General features: G+C 44.6%; 1 protein-coding gene and 1 long non-coding RNA gene across 3 annotated transcripts in view; both read left to right on the plus strand.

The window, feature by feature from the left end:
- Ptprg (protein tyrosine phosphatase, receptor type, G) overlaps positions 1 to 21,876 on the plus strand; it is a 688,602-nt gene that overhangs the window by 25,678 nt on the left and 641,048 nt on the right. The window lies entirely within an intron of this gene.
- The window catches only part of Gm52128, a 36,439-nt gene that overhangs the window by 6,020 nt on the left and 8,543 nt on the right, over positions 1 to 21,876 (plus strand). The window contains exon 2 of the long non-coding RNA XR_003951168.1: positions 1 to 21,876. This exon is cut by the window's right edge and continues 8,543 nt beyond it. This is a non-coding gene — a long non-coding RNA (predicted gene, 52128).

Consider the following 21,876-nt stretch of genomic DNA (forward strand, 5'->3'; position numbering starts at 1 on the left):
TTTGCATCTGGATCTGCTGCATGCACCTGCATACCGAGTGCAACAGTAACATCTCCTTCATAGACAGACACACCAAGACTCCCGGTTGCTTTTGTGCTGTGCTTGCTGGAGTCACCTGCTAGTGAGGAGTTTGTTTCCTTGATGGGCACCAGAGTCCTTTAAAGAGATTCATAACTCCCACTTCTGCAAAAGGAGAAAGCTGATCATAAGGAGCTGTGCAAAGAAGATACCTAGACATGTTACGGTGGGATTTCCCATTACTGTTTTTTATAGCGATGCATTTATTCCCCAAGTTTGGACATTGAGATCAATGTATGGCAACAGTTTCCTGATTCTAAGGAAGAAACTGGATGCTAGAACTTGGGCAAAGGAGAAATTCTTTGGTTACCTGAGGAGATGATAGTAGACACACACACACATACCCTCTCTCTAGCTCTCTTTCTTTTTTCTCACACACTCCCTTTCTCTCATTCTCTTTTCTTCTCTCACCCTATCCTCACCCCCAAACAGGGTCTTAATATGTAGCCCTGGCTGGCCTGGAACTAGTTAAGTAGACCATGCTGGCTTTGAGCTCATAGAGATCTGTTTGCTTTTGCCTTCTGAGTAGCAAGCAAAGATTAAAGGTATACTCCAACATTTACAAGTTTGGTTTGTTTTTTAATTACATTTGTTTATTTTATAGGGGTGGGGAGGATTGACCATGGCTGAAATGAACATTTCTGTACAGTTTTACAGCTTTATAGAGTCTTAGTTTTACGGCTTTGTGTAACTGGTTTGTATAATTGATAAGAAATTTATTACCATTTACATCACAGTCAAAACTTAGATAACTTTTATGCAGGATTTCTTTATGTTTTCTTCTCAACGAATAAAGCTTGAAGAAACCACTGATAAAACATTAGCATCACTGTATTTTTAATGAAGTCATGGAAAATATCTTTATTTTACCTATTTGTTTTCCTTAGAGATTTATTTTTATGTGCTTGTCTATGTGTATCATGTTCATGCAGTGGCTGAGGAGGCCAGAAGAGGGCATCAGAGATTCCCCTGGAACTGCAGTGGCAGATGGTTCTGAGCTGCCACATGGCTGCTGGGAACCTATTCTGGGTCCTCTGCAGGAGCAGAGGCTCTTAACTGCCCAGTTCTCTCTTCAGCCCCCAAGGACACTGTAAAAAAGTAAGCTATGCAGTCCTCATTTTCTTTACCTGTGCCCTGTTCTGGAGAAACAAAACAAAACAAAACAAACACCTCTGGGCAGGAAGACAGTTAATTTTAGAGAAAAATGTGATTGTTCACAGTTAGTAATTGGTTTTAGTAATGGGGAATGGATTCTGAGATGGGAGGACTGGGAAGTATGATATGAATTTCCTGAGAATCAATACAAATGTTATAAAAAAATAAAAATGTTATGTTAAAAAAAAGTTGGAAAATGTGCACTTTAAAATTGATTTTTTTTTTGCCGGGCAGTGGTGGCGCACGCCTTTAATCCTAGCACTTGGGAGGCAGAGGCAGGCGGATTTCTGAGTTCGAGACCAGCCTGGTCTACGAGTGAGTTCCAGGACAGCCAGGGCTACACAGAGAAACCCTGTCTTGAAAAAAATGAAAAAAAAAATTGATTTTTTTTTTTTTGGGGGGGCCAGGCATGAGTAGTGCTCATCTTTAATTCCAGTACCCCAGCAGAGGCAGGTGGATCTCTGTGAGTTCGAGGCCTGCGTCTAAGTCTCAGGGTCACAAGACTGTTGCCCAGGAAGTTAGGTGTGACAATCATATATAGTGAAGACGTAGGCAACAGTGTGTACTTCTTTGGTGGATTAGTGTGAAGCCAGGGCCTTCATAGCAGTACATCATTCTGGTGTGGCAGAAACAACAAACGTTATCTCACTGTTCTGAAACAATACAAATGTATTATCTTGATTAAACAAAATGTATTCTCTTGCCGGGCGTGGTAGTGCACGCCTTTAATCCCAGCACTCGGGAGGCTGAGGCAGGCGGACCTCTGAGTTCGAGGCCAGCCTGGTCTACAGAGTGAGTTCCAGGACAGCCAGGGCTACACAGAGAAACCCTGTCTCGAAAAAAACCAAAAAAAAAAAAAAAAATGTATTCTCTCACTCTTCTGAGATCAAGGGATGGGTGGGGCTGGTTGCTTCTGTGGAATTCTTGTCTTAGCTTCTAGGACATTATAGGCCACCTTTGCTGGCAGAACTATCTCCATGTTTGCCTTCATGGCTGTGCGTGTGTCCCCCACATTTCCACATTTTATAAGAATACCAATCATCTTGGCTGCAGGTCATCTCAACTCAATTCAGTTTGCAGTTATTTGAGGTCAGATGATGAGCCACTGACACTTAGGCCACAGGATGTTTTGGGGGACACAACTGTCATGACACAAGTTACTAGCTTTGTGTCTCTAGACTTTCTAATAATATTGGCCTCAGCCAGGCAACCTACACGCTCAAAATTAGCAGCGCTCTGCTGTGTGGTGGAGCCTCTCAGTGCTCCACTCTTCGCATTCTTCACCACAGCAAACACATGCATTTGTGTTCCTGATGGCTGTAGCGGTCTCATTACTACAATAGAAGGAAGCACACCTGGAGACAAACGGACACACTGCAGAATCTTCTGCTTGTCGTCTTCTTCTGGGTCTCCAAAGCATAATGAGTATAATCTCCAGTCACAAACAGGAAAACTCGGATTTCAATCAAGCTCAGCAGGAGGCAATTACAACAACATTCAGGATGTTATTACAGAAAATGGACTGCATGTTTAGGGCAATTCAAAGGATTCGTCATTGGTAATTTGGACAGGCTGATACTATACGTGAGTTGTGGCCACAAACTGGCTGTGTACCTAAGGATCATATTAAACTTCTGATTCTTCTGTTTCTTCCTTTCTCATGCTGGGATTACAAGAGTGCACCACCACGCCCACTTTATGTGATAAAGGGGATCTGCCCAAGGACTTCCTCCATGGTACGCAAACACTACTAATTGAGGATATCTGCAAGCCTGAGCTAGGCACTGACTATTGACTTAATATTCTTACTGTAGTTTGATGATGCTGTGGTTTTTGTTTGTTTGTTTGTTTGTTTGTTTTTTTAAATTCCAAATAGTAGTTGTCTTTAATACTGTATTTGGTAGTAGAACCCATTTCATGGTTAAAATTGTACTGGATACTGTAAGAATCAAAAGCCTTAAAAAGGATCATTGCTAATCAATTCAGACTTCTGATCCATGCAATCTTCTTCTATGAGCTGATTTATCCATAACAGTCAGGGAAGTCAGAGAAACCGTGGCATGAAAGTGTATGTGTTCTTCCTGTGGTGTGGGTTTTAACACCTAGGAAAAAGGTGACAAAAACCAAAGGATAATACCTGGAGGATGGAGCTAAGTGTCAGGGAGAAGTGAGGGATAAGGGAAACTGGGAGTGATTGGAGGCAGGACTTTGGCATGTAGGGTTGCCATCTTCTTTAAATGGGTCTCTCTGAAGTCAGTTTGTAAAAGTACCTTTTGTTTGCCTGATGTAATTGTCATTTCCAAGGCTTACTGTCTCTGACGTAGGTCTAGTCCTGAAAGCTTCTGGCCTCTGTACAATCTTATCTAGGCCTAGAAGATTTTCAGCCTGTGAGACTTACTGCTGAATAAGCTTACCTTTTTTTGTTCTTTCTGAGCTCTGGCTGGCTGGTTCATTTTAGTGGTTCTGGTTTAAGCTCTTTTTCCAAGCTGACTGATTCAATCTGACTCTTTTCTGTTCTTCTGAAATGCTCTGCTTGGCCTCATACTAACTTGGCAATATGTTTCAATCTCCTGGCTTCTTCATACTCTGGCTTGTTCTGTCTTTACCTATGTCTAGCTTGTTCTCTGCAAACTGTCTCTGTACAACTGTCCCAGTAAAACTGCCTCCGCTTCTCTTTCTGCACTGCCCTTTAAGTAGTTTTCCTTTCCTCTCCTCTTGAGAGTTGGTCATATCCTATCTTGTCAAATCTTTCTCTGATTCATCACTTTGTCTGCCACTCAATTAGACATCACTTCCAAACATGGTGCTTCCTTCTACAAACTAACTTTACTTTAATTGTTTGGGATTAAAGATAGGTACTAAGGATGTGACTGTATTCCATCTAGAGGGCTGTGCCACACCACAACTAGAAACACTTATTTTTTTCAGTAGGTAATACAATCTTGGGGATCAAATATTCTGCAACATCAGCTGACGTTGAACATTTAAAGCAGGGAAGGCAAGCCTGTGGTGGTGTGGAGCAGATGCCTCATTATCAGGTCTGTCCTCCTCTTAGAGATTGTCTGGAGGTGGCTTAGCACATGAAGTGCTTGTTACTCAACCATTATGACCAGGCTGCCATGACCCATAATCCCATGGCTGTGGAGGCAGAGACAGGCAGATCCCTGGGGCTCACTTGCCAGCCAGCCAGCCAGCCAGCCTTCTTGGTGAGTCGCAGGTTAGTGAATGACTGTCTCAGACAACAAGGTAGACATCCACATGTGCACACATGTGTGTGCCCTCTCTTTTTTTTTTTTTTTTAAAGATTTATTTATTTTTATTGTATATAAGTACACTGAGCTGTCTTCAGACACTCCAGAAGAGGGAGTCAGATCTCGTTACGGATGGTTGTGAGCCACCATGTGGTTGCTGGGATTTGAACTTCGGACCTTCGGAAGAGCAGTCGGGTGCTCTTACCCACTGAGCCATCTCACCAGCCCCGTGTGCCCTCTCTTGCTCACGCATGAGAACAAGGCCCAGATCACTAGGAAATAGTGGTAGAATGGGAGGCTGTCCTGGCTTTGTGATGCCGCTTACTGATTTGTGGTGCTGGAGTCTTGTAGGCTGTTTTTGAAGTCACTTTCCAGCCTGTGGTCAGACTGTGCCTGCCAAAAGACTCACTTGGGTCTCCAGGGTGCCTAGCTCATGGTCATTGCTCACTGAGCATGTGCTAGAGGACCCCCCACTTTATAGTTAGAAAGAAGCTCAGATGCCCCAGAAACAGTTGGGAACACGGTCCTTAGCAGCATAAGACCCACTTCCTCAGGGGACCCCACCAGTCACATAGCCCATTCTTCTGAAGCCAGGTAAACACAAGCTGCCTTGTGCAAAAACAGGCTTCTAATTTTCTCTGTGGGTCACACTAAACAGTCCCTTGTTCATCCAAGACAGGGAAATTGATTTCAAATTACTCCCATATTGGTAAAAAAACTCCAACTGCCACGCACGCTTTATGGAATGAGGGAGAAAGTAGGCCCATGGTTTCAGCTGCAGTAAAACTGGTTTAATTAATTGAGCACTGTCTGTCACTGTCACGCAGCTGCTGTGTTCTGCTTCTACATGAGGCTAGGTTGGAATACCATGCCACAGCTAGGAAGACAGCAAACAATGTCGGTCTGCTATGGAGGGATAGTGGACATGGTCAAGCCCTGGTCTGCACAGGGGCTGGGTTTTAAGGTCATGTTCTAGGACCCGGAGGTATTGGAATTGCAGAGCATGCTTTGAGCTTTCCTTCTGCTCTTTGCCGATTTCATGGGTCACTGCCTGTGCCTATGAGAGCAGTTTGTTACATATTCAGGAATTTGAAAGCTGGTCTACAGTAAAAATACAGAATTGTGTAAAGTTTCAATTGCCATTTATTTAAAAAGTAATGAATATCCCAAGTTCATCATAAATCTCACTACATCTGACTGTCTCTGTTTTGGAGGCTGTGCCTGTGGCATGCCATTGTACACACCCTCTCAGAACACCACCTGCTCTTGGCATGCTTGTTTTTGTCTGTATCTCTTTGAGGCACTCTTCGCAGTTGGTCTCTCATTGTCAGGATGAGGACTTGGTGCCACTCATCACTGTAGATGAGTTAAGGGTACATCTTCCTCATCTCTCCATGTCACTGTGACCAACACACCCAGCACAGACAGGCTGGACAGAGGTTTATCTGGACTCATGATTATGGGTGGCTCAGTCGACTGTCGTCATCCTTCACTTGAGCAGGGCATTATCACAGACAGAGGAGGAGAGTTACTCTCTCATGGCTGACCAGGAAGTAGAGAGACCAGGGACAATGGTCTCTCTGATTCACTGCATTAACCGCTCTTCCTCACTGGCCTGTTTCCTCTCTTTAGTTTCCTCTCTTTAGTTATTTTAGTAATTTTCCTCTCTTAAAGTTTCCACAACCTTCCAAAACAGTGCCCTGTGCTAGAGACCAAGAGTTCAGAACACAGCCCATGGAAGCAGTTTGTATTTAACCCTTAGCAGGGCCCAGCCCATTCCAGGGCCTCTTTTTCTTGAGCAGTTGTATTCACAATCGCCTTGTCATTGTGTCATTCTGAGATGTTGGGGTAACAGAGTTTACATGTCTTTTACAGGGAGGACAAAGTTCAATCCTTAACATCACTCAGTATTTTCAAGCTTCCTACTGGGGCTACTTTCTTGTATGAGAACAACTCGCATAATAAAAGTAGGCACCAGAGCCCCTGTGTGCAGTAGTCCAGTCCCTGTGTGCAGTAGTCCAGTCCCTGTGTGCTGTAGTAGTCCAGTCCCTGTGTGCAGTAGTCCAGTCCCTGTGTGCAGTAGTCCAGTCCCTGTGTGCAGTAGTCCAGTCCCTGTGTGCAGTAGTCCAGTCCCTGTGGCACATTTTGCACATGTTCTCCCAGAACTCTTCTCACTCAGCAGCGTGCTCATCGTTATTTCTAGGTTTTAAAATATATTTATTCAATTATTGTATTTGCTACATTAATTCTTTTGATATGTGTGTGTGCATGAGTGTTTGGCCTTCATGTATTTATGTGTCTCCTGTAGTGCCTGGGGCTTCTGGAGGTCAGAGGGGAACATAAGATGTCCTGGAACTAGAGTTTATGGTGCTGAGAATCAAATCCCAGTCCTCTGCAAGAATGACAAGTGCTCTTAAGCAGCTAAGTCATCCTTTCAATCCTTTTTAAATTTGTTGTGTGTGTGTGTGTGTGTGCGTGCATGTGTGTGTATCTCTGTTCCACTTATCAGAGGATATGTAGAAAGATCATAAAATTTGTCTTTCTGAGACTGGCTTACTTCATTTAACATAGTGATCAAGTCTATTTTACTGCAGATCTATCTATCTCCCTCCCTCCCTCCCTCCCTCCCTCCCTCCCTCCCTCCCTCCCTCCCTCCCTCCCTCCCTCCCTCCCTCCCTCCCTTCTTTCTTTCTTTCTTTCTTTCTTTCTTTCTTTCTTTCTTTCTTTCTGTTTTTCGAGATAGGATTTCTCTGTGTAGTCCTGGCTGTCCTGGAGCTCACTCTGTAGACCAGGCTGGCCTCGAACTCAGAAATCCCCCTGCATCTGCCTCCCAAGTGCTAGGATTATAGGCATGTGCCACCACTGCCCCGCCAGATGTTTCTTTCTTATAAACCTTGTACATTCAAGTGGAGCTTAGTATGATATGCATTGCCTGATTTATTTCTCGTGACATTTTGAAGATAGAGCTCCAGTCTTAGGGAAGGGGTGGGTGGAGGACTTTGTTCCTGGGCTGAGTATGGAGCTGGTACAGGGACATCTGCACTCACAGACCCCCTTTAGATTCTGCCATAGTCTGACCAAGCAAATGCCACACCTCAGGTACCTCCCTTTACTGACTCTTGTCCTTGTATAGGATTTATTTCCAGATCTCTGTTTTCTCATTCAGTTGGTAAATGCTGAGAAAACACTGAAGTGCCTTTAACACGGGCTGTGGCTTGTAAGTCATGCCACTTACTGGTCTGTGTTTCATTCTGGCTCTTGCTTGGCGATGAGAAGGTGCTAGGTCCTTCATAGACACATTTCCTGACTAGGACAGGGAGTCTGCCTCTGCCTGGACAGGGAGTCCCATCTCTGTGCCTGGACAGGGAGTCCCGCCTCTGTGCCTGACATTTTCCTGGTGGCTTGCAACCTTCTGCTATATTCTTTTGCCACACAACAGACGACTAGAAACTCAATGACAACATGGTGTAGGTTCAGGAATTGGGCATGAACTGGATTCTTTCTCAGGCTGAGGGAAAAGTGTCAGTCACCCTTTGGACACATATGAGGCTTGGGCACTGTGGGTGGGTAGCACTTAGTGTTCTGTGGTTACAGGGTGAAAGCGTCACCTCTCAAAGCCAAACATCTTTGCAATTAAGAGGATCTCAACTACATGAACATTCTCTTCTTGAAAGGTCTGTTCTCTACTGTCTCTGGTCTTAGTTAGGTCACTGTCCCTCTATGAATTAATTCTCTTTCCAATAAATAAGTCAGCTGATGGGGGACTTAAGGATATTGTAAGGATTATGTTGGTGGGTACACATGAAGGGAGTGTGATGGTTTGAATATGCTTGGCCCGGGGAGTGGCACTATTTGGAGGTGTGGCCTCATTGTAGTAGGCGTGGCCTTGTTGGAGGAAGTGTATCACTGTGGGGGTGGCCTTTGAAGGACCTTCTTCCTAACTGCTTGGAAGTCAGTCTTCTCCTAACTGCCTTCAGATGATGATGTAGAACTCTCAGCTCCTTTAGCCTGGATGCTGCCATGCTCCCACCTTGATGATAATGGACTGAACCGCTGAACCTTTAAGTCAGCCCCAATTAAATGTTGTCCTTTATAAGAGTTGCCTTGGTCATGGTGTCTCTTCCCAGCAGTAAAACCCAAACTAAGATAGGGAGGTAGGGTTGTTATGTTATGTTACGCAGTGGAAGAGAAAAACTGCATGTAGATGTGGACTCAGGGAGGAGACCAGGACGTATTAGCGGCTGAATGCAAGGTGGGCTGGGTAGATGCTGTAGAGACCTCCCATGTATAGCATGGTTGAGTTCTGGACACCCAGCATACAGTGTGGAAATGGTAGTTACCGGTTCTACACTTTGAACTTGATGTTTGCTAGGTGGGCTCAACTTACCAGTTCACATGCATTTACGTGCAGCAGATCTGTGAGGTGATGGATGTGTTTAGTAAATAGTGGTAATCATTTCTTAATGTTTACATGGATCTGATGTTTATGTTTCACACCTTAAATTCACGCAATGTCATTTGTCAGCTATACCTCAATGAAGCTGGGAAATCAAGAAGAGGTGATGATCAGAGGGGCCGTGTTGGAGTACTGTTGCCACATTTGGATCTTCTCTGGTTGCTCCACTCTTGGGTTCTGACTCCGGCCATGCCCATCATTCCCTGACCACTTTAGCTAAACATGCCCATGGGGTTCGTGTACAAGTCGGGGCATGGAAATTAGACTGATGGGCTTTCTGGGAAGAGCCTCTGAGTTGTCAGCCTTGGCGTGTGTAGTATCAAGATGTGTCCTCAGAATTTTTGCATAGGGTACCAGTTTTCTGGCTTTATTATCAGAGGTACCTCTGTTTTCCATTTAGTTACTTTTTAAAATTTAGTTTTGAGACATTCATAACACAGATGGAGTATATATGCTTATACACATCATATCTATTCCCTGCTTCCCCCTCCAGCTCCTAGACTCTTTCCCACAACACCACCCCACAACTTCATGTCCTGTTTCTTTAGCCCACTGAAGTCTTTGGTGCTTCCAGAATATGCATAGGTGTTGCATGGGCAACCTATCCAGGACCATACCCTTAAGGAAGATTGATTCTTCCCTCTCTAGTAGCTCTCAGCTGTCCTTAGTTCCTCAGCTAGGTTTGGACTTATAATCTCCTTCCTATTATCATTTAAATATTCTTGATTTCAAAGTTAAGACAGTGGTGCATTGGATTTTGAGTTGGAAGGGTGAGAACATGACATCCCATTGCTCAAAGCAGGTAGGACTTACTGTCAGAGTGGAATGAGTGTGTTATGGGTTCAGGAATGGCTGGATCCAGATTCTTAAACCATGTGTCAATATAATTTAGTTTTAATATGATTTAGTTTCGTGTGTGTATGTGTCTGTTTATGTGGGTGCACGCAAACCTGTGTACATTTGTGTGTGTGTGCATTTGGAGGCGAGAACTTGATGCCATTGTTTTTCTCTGTTGTTACTGTTATTTGCTGAGACGGGTCTTTTCACTGAACATGGTGCTCATCAGCTGAGGGTGCGCTGGTCAGCCAATAAACTCTAGTAAACCAATGGTATGCCCTTCTTATTAGGTGAGCGTTATAGGCATTGGTCAGCATAGCTGGCTTTTTTAAATGGGAAGCTGGGGTACAAGTTTTATCCCTAAGCTTAGGTAGTAGCACCTGACCAGACTGAGCCACCTCCACAGCCCGATGTCATGCTGACTCTGCTGTTTTGAAAGCTTCTGTGATGTTAGAAGAGAGAAGGTGGCTATCCTCTCCCCTGAGCACTTAGAACAATGGTTCCCAACCTGTAAGCCGTGACTCCGTTGGGGATCACATATTACATATCCCGCATATCAGATATTTATATTACGATTCATGACAGTAGCAAAATAGCAGCTATGAAGTAGCAATAAACTAATTTTATGGATGGGGGTCATGTGGAGCTGTATTAAAGAGTCACATTGTTAGTAAGGTTGAGAGCCACTGTCCTAGAGCTTCCACAATAGACATAGTTTCCTATTTGTAAAGAGTAAGACGTTTACTCAGGCTAGATACCTGATTTCCTCTCCGTGACTTGGTCCTGGATTTTGTCTCTGTGTGACTAAAACAGGACCTCTTCCTCTGCTCTCAGCCTACAGTCTGGTGTTTTCTTAGGAAGCAGGAGTCTTTGGCAAGAGAAAAAGGAGAAACCCTTGGCAAGTGACCACTTAGGAGCCCAATGTGATCAGGACACCCCATACAGATCAACTTAATCTAATTCCAGGTGTTTCAAATGGATATTCCTTGCTCTGCACCCTCCACATTACAGCTGTAGCACAGCTGGATAGTATCAGCTGCCTGTTCAGTGGCCTTGGCTGTGGGCTTTCTATAGGGTGTAATCAGGAGTTCTCACTCGGCATGTGCATCCTTTAAAGACTTAGGAATACCATTTCCAGTATTCTACCACTGGGCACCCTAAGTCTGATCCTGCTGTGTTCCTAGGACTTGTTAACACTGAAATGTCTCAGACTTCACACTAGCCAGATTGTCACAGACATGGACCCCAGAGCCGCATCTCTGCTGCTGTCATATCATGGGGTTTTTCTTCCTCAAAAGGAGGCAGTTCTATTCACTCTTTGAACTTTACATTGCTTTATTTATTATTGTTCTTTTTAAGGAGGGGTCTGAGCAAAGGCCCAGGATGTGGCTGGAGTCTGATTTAGCCTGTTTCTTCTCTCCTGCTTCTCCTTGGAAGTAAGTTTTTTCTTGGTGGAGATATGGAGGCAGCAGTTATATTGCCGAGCTTTGGCAGTTAGATGACCTGTTTTCTCCATCAGTTGTCTATAAAAGGCAGATATTGGAGTTATAAACCAAATAAATGCCATCTGGCCCAAGAAGCTGTAGGACCAAGGCATGAGAGCAGCAGGGAGTGGCCTGACTGCCGAAAGCTGGATACAGCTTGCCTCACGCCCAGGGCCAGCTTGGTCTGGCGTGAGTTGGTTCTTGCCTAGCAGGGATCTGAGCCAGTGCTGTGAAATCATACTTATATTTCCGTAGAACGGGAAGGGCCGACGGTTCCCTTGATTAGCTGCAGCTTTTAAAGCTTGCTAGTGATATGAAGGATGGAGTCGTCCATGGCCTTTGGGCCAGGTTTGCTCCATGTGTGGCCACCCTGCCCTAGTGGTCTGTCTTGCCCTGGTCAGAAGCCCTTGTGAGGATGAGTTTTGGTTCTGAAGCAGCATCTCTTCCATCGTCCTTCTTCCTCACAAAGCCTCAGTTCGGCATAGAAGTCTGCCTTCCTCTTTGAAGCCTTTTACCTGGGGGAGGAGTCAGACTTCCCTTGTGCTTTGGACGTGCTTGGTTATTTAGATTCCTTCTTTACGATTGGTTCACCATTGAATGTGTGATACTTGTCCTGAGAAGCTGAGGTCTCCTCTGCTCTAAGTGCCCCCCACAGTGGCTGTAGCAGACTCCTGGCAGCCTCGTGGATGAGGAGGGCTGACTTCAAGGCAAGGGAAGACCTGTCCTCTTGACAGTAGCCTTCAGCCTTTAAGTTTGTCCTTTTTGGAACCTCTATTTGTATGAGATAACAGAGTTGCTTTTATTGCTTTTCTTTCTTGTAAAGGCAGCTTGGATTGACCTATACACAGAGCAGGGGAAGCCCCTGTTCAGTTCTAAGCCTTGTGAACTATTGGTAATAAAGAAGCTTTTTTGCTGCTGAAAATGACTGCCATTAATTCTGACTAAGAGCTTCATCTTAAGTCTTGGTACCATTTTCTGGGTTTTGGCCTAAGTTGGATAGTTATCTAAGGCAAGGCTCTATCTTTCTGCAGAGAAGGAAGCCATTCTATGGGCATGGTAGGGAAAAAGAAAGCAATCAGGTCTATGTACTGCAGGGCTGAAGTACCTGTGTTGGCCATAGAGGTTTGGGTCCAGGTCAGGGGAGCAGGACCTTGGTTCTCAGGACTTGGTTTTTGCAGGTGAAATAGGAATTTAACTGGACCATGACCTTTTCCGTTTATGTAATTACTTTTCAGGATGAAATACCTTCAACCTGGGAAGAGCCTTGCCTTAAAGAATAAACTAACTTGAATTTTGTGTAATCCAAATAGTTTAGGTATTTAAAAAAGTACAAAATAAAAAACAGTTCCTGCCTCACTTATGGGTTTGAAGGAAAGTCCAATTGAAGCACCCGACAAAACTAAGTATTGTGGCTGTTTTTCATCTCCTGTGTGTGTGTGTGTGTGTGTGTGTGTGTGTGTGTGCACATTTGCAGATGTGTTCTAAGGCTGCGAATCAACCACTGGTGCTGTTGGTCCTCGGAGTTGTTCATGTCCTTTTTTTAAAGGCAGGGTTTCTTCTTGAGCTGGCTTGCTGGATAGGCTAACCCAGGAGGCCAGCAAACTCTGGGGACCCACGGCACTCCCTCCCCAGCACAGGCGTCACAAGCCTATGTTCTCTCACTTGACTTTTTTAAAAAAATAGTTCTGGGTATGAAACTCAGGTCTCCATGCTTATGTGACAAGCCACGTCACTAGGCACTCCTCCTTTAAAGCAAGTTATAGTTTTGCAGTTTAGAGCAAAAAAATTTTTCTTGTTTCCTCCCAATTTATGTAGATTTTTGTTCCCACCCCATCCCCAGCTAGTGGAAAGCTAAGAGCCTGCATGCATAGGAATAGCACAGATTAAATCTTGGTCACATACAACTACGATCTGCTTGTAACTAATCACTGCTAGGTGGGCAACATACAGAGGTAGTGAGGCATGTGGAAAGACTCATGAATTCTGATGCCACCCAGGTTGGGTTTGAAGCCAAGTTACCTGTGGGATTTTCTTGCTACTGGACCTTAGCAAATAGCTTATTCTCTTTGTGGCTCAGTTTCCTAATCTGTGCATTGAAAGTGATTATGACACTGTCCTGGTCGGGATGGGAGAATTAGCAATTTAGCCCATCACTACATTAAAGGTACTTGGAATTGCTCCTTGGATAGTCTGAGTGCCGTGCATATTTGCTGTTCCTCGTAACCCGAATAACTAATGAAATCTGCAGCTTACTGCTGGCTGTGTCATCAGTCTTCCTTAGATATTTTAGAAGACCCTAATCAATTGGTAGATGTATTGTCACTGTCTCTTAGATTACAAGTGATTTATTGCTGGATAGAAATGGCTCTGGGAGGTAAGCTTGTGGGAGAGTGTCCATGGGCCAAGTGTGCAGGCTTCCATCCAGCAGGCATTCTAGGGAATAAAGAGATTATATAGTGTGTTTGCCTAGCTGGGTCTGGCTGTACTCAGGTTGACAGTTAGCCGAGGCTAACTGTCTAAGGAAGCAGGCGCTAAGCATTCCTCAGCACTTAACACTGCAGCATATGGTATTTAATAACACAAGCATTTCTCTGTTAAGCCACCATTGCTTTCAAAGACAGGCAGTCTTTCCTTTTATTTCTTGCCATTATTTATTCTTTCTCTGCCTGTTTTTTCTGAATGTCAAGAGTGATGTCTGTTTATGAATAGGAATCTCAACTGTCCTGTGGTACTTAACACTATGAGATTTAGGACATCAGACCTGTTGACCTTTGAAGACATCCTGGAGGACTGATACATTGCCAGGCCTTGGTGACACCCTGTAGAGCTATGGCCCTTTGAGGACTCAGTGACATTATGTAGGGCTATGATCCTGGGATGGTGTAGTGACATTCTGTAGGGCTGCGACTCCACGAGGACTTGGTGTCATCCTGTAAGCTCATCTTCTTATGAGGGCATCTTGATATCCTACAGGAGTATCCGATAAGGTCCCTGAAATGATGTGGTGGCACTCTGTAAGACTGATGTGATTGCAGCCTACTACAACACCACTTACCCTTCTTGGACTCCAGGTCTTCATGTGTGGGGTGGGAATCCTGATCTCTCAGAGGCTCCCTGTGGAGCACACGGAGGCCTGTGTGTAAGCTGGCCAGCACAGCGCCTTCTTTGTCTTCTTTCTTGTTTTACTCTCTTCATTCCATCTATTTGCAGCCAGCATCTTGGTTTTGGATCAGAAAGCTTGAACTCTGCTTAAGTTTTCTGAGATGGGAGATTAACAGGAGAGGAATGGCTTGTTTTGTTTTTGCTTTCATGAGTGACTCAAATGTTTTTTATATTTCCTGTTTTGATATGGAATCTTTTTATGCTGCTCTGGCTGCCTTCAAACTCAAGACCTGAGAAATCCTTCTGCCTCAGCTTCCTGAGCAGTAGGCACTATGGGTCCATGCCATCATACGCAAACGAGTCACTACTTACTTCTTGGGAGTTTTCAGGGTACTTTGATGTTTTTTCTGGACATCGAGAGTGAATTAAGGGTTTGGTGAGCTTTTTCTGTGAGGAGCTGAGAGTGGACGCTTTGGCTCTGTGTGCTGTCTAGTTCAGCCAGGCCTCCACCTATTTCCTTCATATCTGCAGCTCACTGGATAGTTGAAGTGCTGACGTGGCAACAGCCAGTGCCTCACTGAACACTCCTGGTCCTGTACTAATAAAACTTTATTTGAATTTCATGTACTTTTAATGTGTCATAAAATAGTATTTCTCTTTATATTTTTTCTACCAACCATTTAAAAATAGATATTTTTTTCCCTGATCACTTTACTTGAGACCATACCGAAAGATGGAAAGATGGAGTGGGAGGAGTTTGCTGCCTTCCTGAGTTTAAAAGCTGGTTAATAAACTCTATTAGAACCCATGCAGTAGGAGGCTGTCCTTGAAGGAGTTTGTCTGACCCTATCCCCCCCCCCCTTTTTTTTTTTTTTTTTTGGACAAAGTCTTATCTTACTTCTGACTGTCCTGGAACTCACTATGTAGACCAGGCTAGTCTGGAACTCACAGAAATCCTCCTGCCTCTGCCTCCCTAGAGTTGGGAGCAACCATGCCTGGCTGTGGCCACACCTTTGTGAATCATCATTCTGGAGAATGTATAAAGACTCGAGTGTGACCGGAAAGCACAAGTACTCCCTTTGTGTTAGTTCCAGGTGGTTCTGGATAATGGCGTGTGCTGCCTGTGAGCCCAGGGCTCCGTTTCCTCTTCTTTTGACAGGAGGTTGGTCTCATGCCTTCTCCTGACTGTTTTGACCCTCTGCCTTCTCTCTCCCGTCTCCTGCATTAAAGGTGCATTAATATCTTCTCAGTGCAGTACTTTAAGAGTTCTTACAATGAGCGGGGAGCAGTACTGTCCCATAATGGTGCATAATCAATGGAGAGAGAGCTTGTCAGGTTGTAAATCACTGAAGAGCTTAGATGACATCAGCTTCGGGGATGGAATGGGATCCCACGATCTGCTCAGGTTCTAAATTCTCTGGTTCCTGGAATTATTATTATTATTATTATTATCATTCTAAACTTGCAGTCATCTGGTGGAAAGTCTGCTGCTGTGAACCAGCCATCCATGACAAAGCACAGGTCAGCTTTGTCTCCTAGCCCCCTTCATTCCTCCGTGTGGTTCACCTGCAATGGGAAATGCCTTGGATACAGCTTCAGTGGTCACTGTGGTGCGCCTTCTGCTTAACTGTCAGAGAACATCTTTCCCTCCAGATGCAAACGGGAAGCTGACACCCTTTAGCCCAGCAGCACCACAGCAGATGCACTTGATGATGCTGAGAAGCACTTTTAAGAGAATAAATACCTTATATTTCCCAACTTAATGCAGAGAGGTTAAAAACATGGTTGGTTGGTTTGTTTTAGCATAGACCAGGGACATTTTTGAAGCCTTTTCATCTAGCAAAGCCAGGTTCCCTTTCGTCAAAGCATCAGCATTGCTTCAATATTTAGGTATTAATATTCCCTTGTGGCTCAATCAGCTCTTTGAAAATGAATTTCTCGGCACTGCTGTCATAATTAAAGACAGACATGCTGAGGTGAACGGGAATTTGTGTGTTTCTAAGATTGAAAGGCTGTGTTGAGTCAAATGAACATCCTCTCAAGGTTAAGTTATCTATTTAAATCCCTCCCAATTACTGTGCCAGGCACAATCTTTGATGAGATGCAGGGAGAACAAATGACTTAATCTGTGGGAGAGAAATTCTCCATGGGAAGGGAAGCCATGGAATTAGAATGAACTGGACAGTGTTTGTTATTAAGGGAAAATAGTTACATAAATTGAACACGGCAGAGCCTCAGTAAAACACCAGCCACTTTTGGGTTACTAAGGTGTTGTAATGGAAGATCAGAATGGTGGCTTTTTTTCTTCATTTGGAGCAGTTTGGACCTCAAGCCTTCTCCCAAAGCCTGCTGAAGGATGGGTCCTTGCTCTTGGTGCTTTGGGGAAAATTCTTGATGTGAATTTTGGGACCCTGGCCCTTCCTGTGTTTTATTGCTTCCTGGGTGCTATGTGGAGAACAAGTATGTTCTTGACTCTGTAGTGTATTCCTGCCAAATGTATTTACCACCTCAACCCAGACCCCAGAGCAATATGGCCAATTAGCCCGGAGCTGGGAGAAGAATGCCTGAAGCTGGGAGCCAAAATAAACCCTTCTTAGCTATCTCAAGTCTTTGTCACAGGAAAGGAAGTCTGTCAGCATACTGAGTATGCGCCTTAAGAGGAGAAGAACCGTAAGGTGGCCAGAGTCCCAGACTAGCAGCAGACACTGTGAGCCTGGTCGCATGGAGAAGTAGTCTCACTGAAAACAGCTCTCATTGCCTTGCTCTCTGCAGTCATTCCAAGTCTCATTGCCTTTCCCCCTGACTCTTGCTTTCCACTGGGACATCTGCTGGCAGGCCTCTGAGTAGTCCCCCTGCTTTCAGAGCGCGGGGGGGTGAGGGGCATGCCTTGGACCTAGGTACTGGCATCTGGAGCTAGCCCTTTCTGCTTCAGCCCCTCCACACTTCTGGTCTCTTCTCACTCCTGGCTGTGGTGCCCTGTGGGCCTGGCTCCCTTCTGTCTCCCCATCCTTTCTGATTAGCTGTGTGGGGTACCTGGATGGTATAGCTGTATAGGCTTGCCTGGATGGTCTAGTGGTCTAGTGGAGGCTCTGGAGTCATACTGATAGGTTCAATTCCTGGCTGTGCCACTCACCAACATGTGTAAGTAGCTGAAAACTTTCTGGGTCTTGATTTCTCCCTCTTTGAGTTTCGTTTTTTATATAAGTTTACTTGAGTAATACTAATTCCCCTGAGATTTTTTATTGAGGAAGAAATAACTTAACATGGAAAGAATTTAGTCCATTGATTTCTACTTAGTGAGCTCTATACAGATGCTGCTGCTTAAAAAGAGACATTGTGTGTGTGTGTGTGTGTGTGTGTGTGTGTGTGTGTGTCTCAGAGGACAGCTTTGGGGGCTTCAACCCTTGCCTTTACCTTGATTGAGACAAGGTCTCTGTTTTCTTCTCTGAGTGCCAGGCTAGATGGCCCATGAGCTTCTGGGAATTCTCCTCTGTCTTCTTGCTATGGGAACACTAGGATTCCAGATGTGTGCTACTGTGAACATTATGTGGGTTCTGGGGTACCCAACCCAGGTCCTCATGCTTACATAGCAAATGCTTTAGACACTGGGCTCTCAACAGCTTCCGTGATACTGGTTTGCTGGGAAATAACTTGTAGCGTCTTAGCACCTTGGAGTTTTGGATGGCTGCTCTGTCTCTTGTGGTAGTATCTCTTAAGCACCTTTTCCCCTCCAGTTTCGAAGGCTTGGCAGGGTGTCCCACCCTCAGACTCTGCATGCACTCTTCCCATCAGCGATTAAAGAGAAAAAGTTGCAACAGTAACAGCACCATAAAATAACGGTGTCACCCGACTATACCTGGGCTCATCCCTATACAGATTTATTATCTTCCTCTGGAGGCTTGGGTTCCGGTTTTCAATAAGCAAGGAGAGCCTGTAAATGATCACAATTGAAATGCACCGTACAGTTCTCAGACCTCATTCAAATATGCCAGAGCAAAGGGAAGGTACTTAGAACCCTGTGACCTCTCAGTCGCCTTCAGATCTGTGGCGCTTTCCCAGGCTCGCTCTCGGGATCCTTGATGCATCTGTAGATACCACACCACTTAGTGTGTGGACCACCTCTTAGTTTTGCCTTGTCTGCTGCTCGTCTTCCATCATCCTGATTGAGGTCCTTTCTGTCAGGTGGCACATGATGTGCTCACGTGTTCAGCTTTGGGTACTTGATGAAGGTGGCGTCTGCTGGGATTCCCTAGCCTAACGTCACCCCTTTCCACCTCCCGTGCAGCTTTCTGATGCTATCTATGGCTGTGAAGCTTTAGCCTGCCCATTTACTATATGACTGCTGGCTTAATAACATTCTATTTTATTTAATGGGGTGTAATTCCTCATTGTTCTTTGGTATACAGGCCACCTTGCATTTAGAGAGTGGCTCCTAGGTCCCTTTAGAACTTTCTGAATTATTTTATTCTAATACTTTCTTAATCCCAGGCACACTGTGTTTTGCTGGATCCTGCTTGGGTTTGTGGCCCAGGAACGGAGTAGTCAGTGGGCTTGTAATCCCCACCAGAGGAGACTGATGTATAGAAGCCAGAACTAGACCTTGTATGTGCCGATTGCTCCTGGGGGGTTGCAGCTCCCAGAACCCTGAGTAATTAACAGGTGACAGTCATTGCTGAGCATTATGTACTGCTAGTCACAGGCTCACATTGCTGCCTCCAGCACACAGGGCATGTTCCATTTTAGTGTTCTCCGGTGCACAACTGTAGCTCTCTCTTCCAACAGGGGGAAAGTTGGATCTCACTGGCTTGTGTGTAGTATTTCTCTTTTATCTGGTGCATTTCAGGCTACTCTTCTGTGCAGATGTGCCCTTATCTTTTCTGGATAGCAGGATTCTGCACTAAGCTCTTTCTCTTCACAGGTATGGGTACACTCCTTACTATAGTGGGCACCATTTTGGACACATGCCCATTGTACATTAAGAAGGCATGTCTTCCTCTAGTAGAGTGAAGGGCCATGTGCAGTTTTATTCATCTTGGCAAAGAGGAGGGGTGTCTAGTACTCATTTACCTCAATTCATCCTTCTCCTTGGGTTGTACATAAAATATACAATTTTATGTGACAGCCCTGATGTGACTCCATGTCATTGGCTACCGTTGCTTGGGCAGTGGTGGCTGTTCCTTGGAACTGAGGCATGGCTGCAGATTTGCTGCTTGGGTTTGAGAAACATTGTTGCTGTTGGCTCTGAGCTGGGAATGGGGTAGATAGGGTAGGAAGACAAGGGCTAGAAAAAGGCCTATTGGAGGCTTGGGAGAAGCACTGAGTAGCGGGCCCTGGGTTCTGTCTGACACTCATTGTAACCCTGTGCTTGATATTTGAAGGACAACTGTACATTAGTGTGACTCTTTCACTCTTCAGGTTTTGTGGACCACGTATGCCAGGCCCTGTGATGAACTGCACTGTTGTCTGGCAAGGGTCTCAGATACAGAGACTAATTAATCAGTCTTCTAGATGGGGCAGGATGCTCACCAAAGACTAGCCTGATTGGACATGAGGTGGGAATCAAAGGAGAGCCATCCAACTAGGCATCTACTTCGTCTTCTAGCTTCTGGATGAAGAAGTGAAGGGTTTGAGCAGGTTCGTGGTCCCGAGGATGTGTAGTGTTTTATAAAGGCCCATGCCTGCTTTCTCCTGCCTCCTCTGCTGTGGATGTTTACTTCAAGAAGGTGGTGTCAGTCTCTTACAGATAATCCAGGAACCAGATGGCCTTCATTTCTCTCTCCCTGATTAGTTCTATAAAGCTAATTGTCCAACTGAGAAAGGCTTGATTTTATAGGCGTATAGGGGAGTCTTGCTGTTTACTGCTTTTTACCCCCTTTCTTGCCAGAGGCTGTGTTCAGCAGGAGAACCTGGGTTGAACAGCAGAGAGATTTGGAAGACTTGTCTATGTGAGGAGTCACCGTGTATAGATAGATAGGTCTGAAAACATCTCCCTTAATTCTCTGAGCTAAAGGTGTGCCCAGTGTGGTTCTCAGAGCCTCCACTGTGCACTGTCTTTTCCTCTGTCATATTTTAAATGGCTTTGACTGACAGCAGGAAGTTTGTGTAGTCTTTTTCAGACAATGTCTGCATTAATGCCCTGTAGGCAAAGGCCTGGTAAGTGCAGGAGACCATATTAAGGAATTATAATGTAAAATTTATGCTGAATTATAAATGTGCAGGAACACATTATTCTAACTAATTATGAAGCTTACAAAGAGGCCAAGTGGTACTTGGTAAATCTGATTACTTAGGGTGGTAGAAAAACTATTTTTTGCAGCACTGGAAATATTATGCGTTGTGCCTTTTATGCAGAGTAAAGATAATAGAGGCTGGAATACAGGATTAGCCGTGTGCTATGTGAAAGATGGCAGGCTTAAAAAATCCATTTGTATTTCTGGAAAACTGTCTTAATAATCCACACGCCTTTCCAATTTAACTCTGAAAGTTAAGTAAAGTTTGTGGAGAGGCATCCATTAAGGAGCTGATGAGCTAGTTGGGCCTTCCAAGCCCAGACTATAGTGTTAGGGCCCTGTGTTGTGAAAGCATGATCATGGTGTAGTGTCAGGGTGTGAGGTATATGGGCTGTGTGCTTGTGTGCCCTGCTAACATTCAGCTGTGAATTCAAATTGCATCTCCATGCAAGTGTATTATTTTTAATGAAGACTGCAACATGGTGGGGTATTCTAAATTAGGCCTGATTATAATTGCAGATGGTAATTGAGCCTTTGGAAGCTGTTTTCTTAAACTGCTACATAAAAATTGTCTTTTTCAGTATTGGTTTGTAGAAGTTTAGCGCTTGTTTAGGGAAAACTGTCTTTTAGCTCCTCCTTTTCATTCAGTGTATCTATCTTCTTTAAGGGCCTTTGGCTCTGAAAACATTTTTGCCTAGGACTTTCTTCATAATGGATTAAATATATTTTTGGCCCCCTCCATGACAGATGTTTTCCAGATGACTTCTGGATGGTTACTGAGTCAAAGTAGTCATATTCTCCTTTACTATCAAAAGTACAAACCTCAGTGTGTTTGCTGGTCATAGCACCTTGACTTAGCTACCTTCTGTTTGGAAGGCAAATATGACTTTATTCAGTATTTGAGTGTGGCTGGATATCAGCTGGATGGCTTCTATGTGGACTTACCTGTGAATGGAAATCAGATGTACCCTGGTTCTCTCTGTTAATAGGTATGTAGACTTGCTTATTCTGGCACCCACAATCACAACTTCAAGATGTTGCTTCCTCTCAGGGGATGTTAGACAATCTCTGGTTTCACGTCTGCCTGCCTGCCTGCCTTCCTTCCTTCCTTCCTTCCTTCCTTCCTTCCTTCCCCTCTCTCTTTTATTTATTTATTTATTTTTTTTTTTATTTATTTATTTTAATTTTTGTTTTTTGGGTTTTCGAGACAGGGGTTCTCTGTGCAGCCCTGGCTGTCCTGGAGCTCACTCTGTAGACCAGGCTGGCCTCGAACTCAGAAATCC

The sequence above is a fragment of the Mus musculus genome, chromosome 14 (genome assembly GCF_000001635.26).
Source record: "Mus musculus strain C57BL/6J chromosome 14, GRCm38.p6 C57BL/6J".
NCBI lineage: Eukaryota > Metazoa > Chordata > Mammalia > Rodentia > Muridae > Mus > Mus musculus.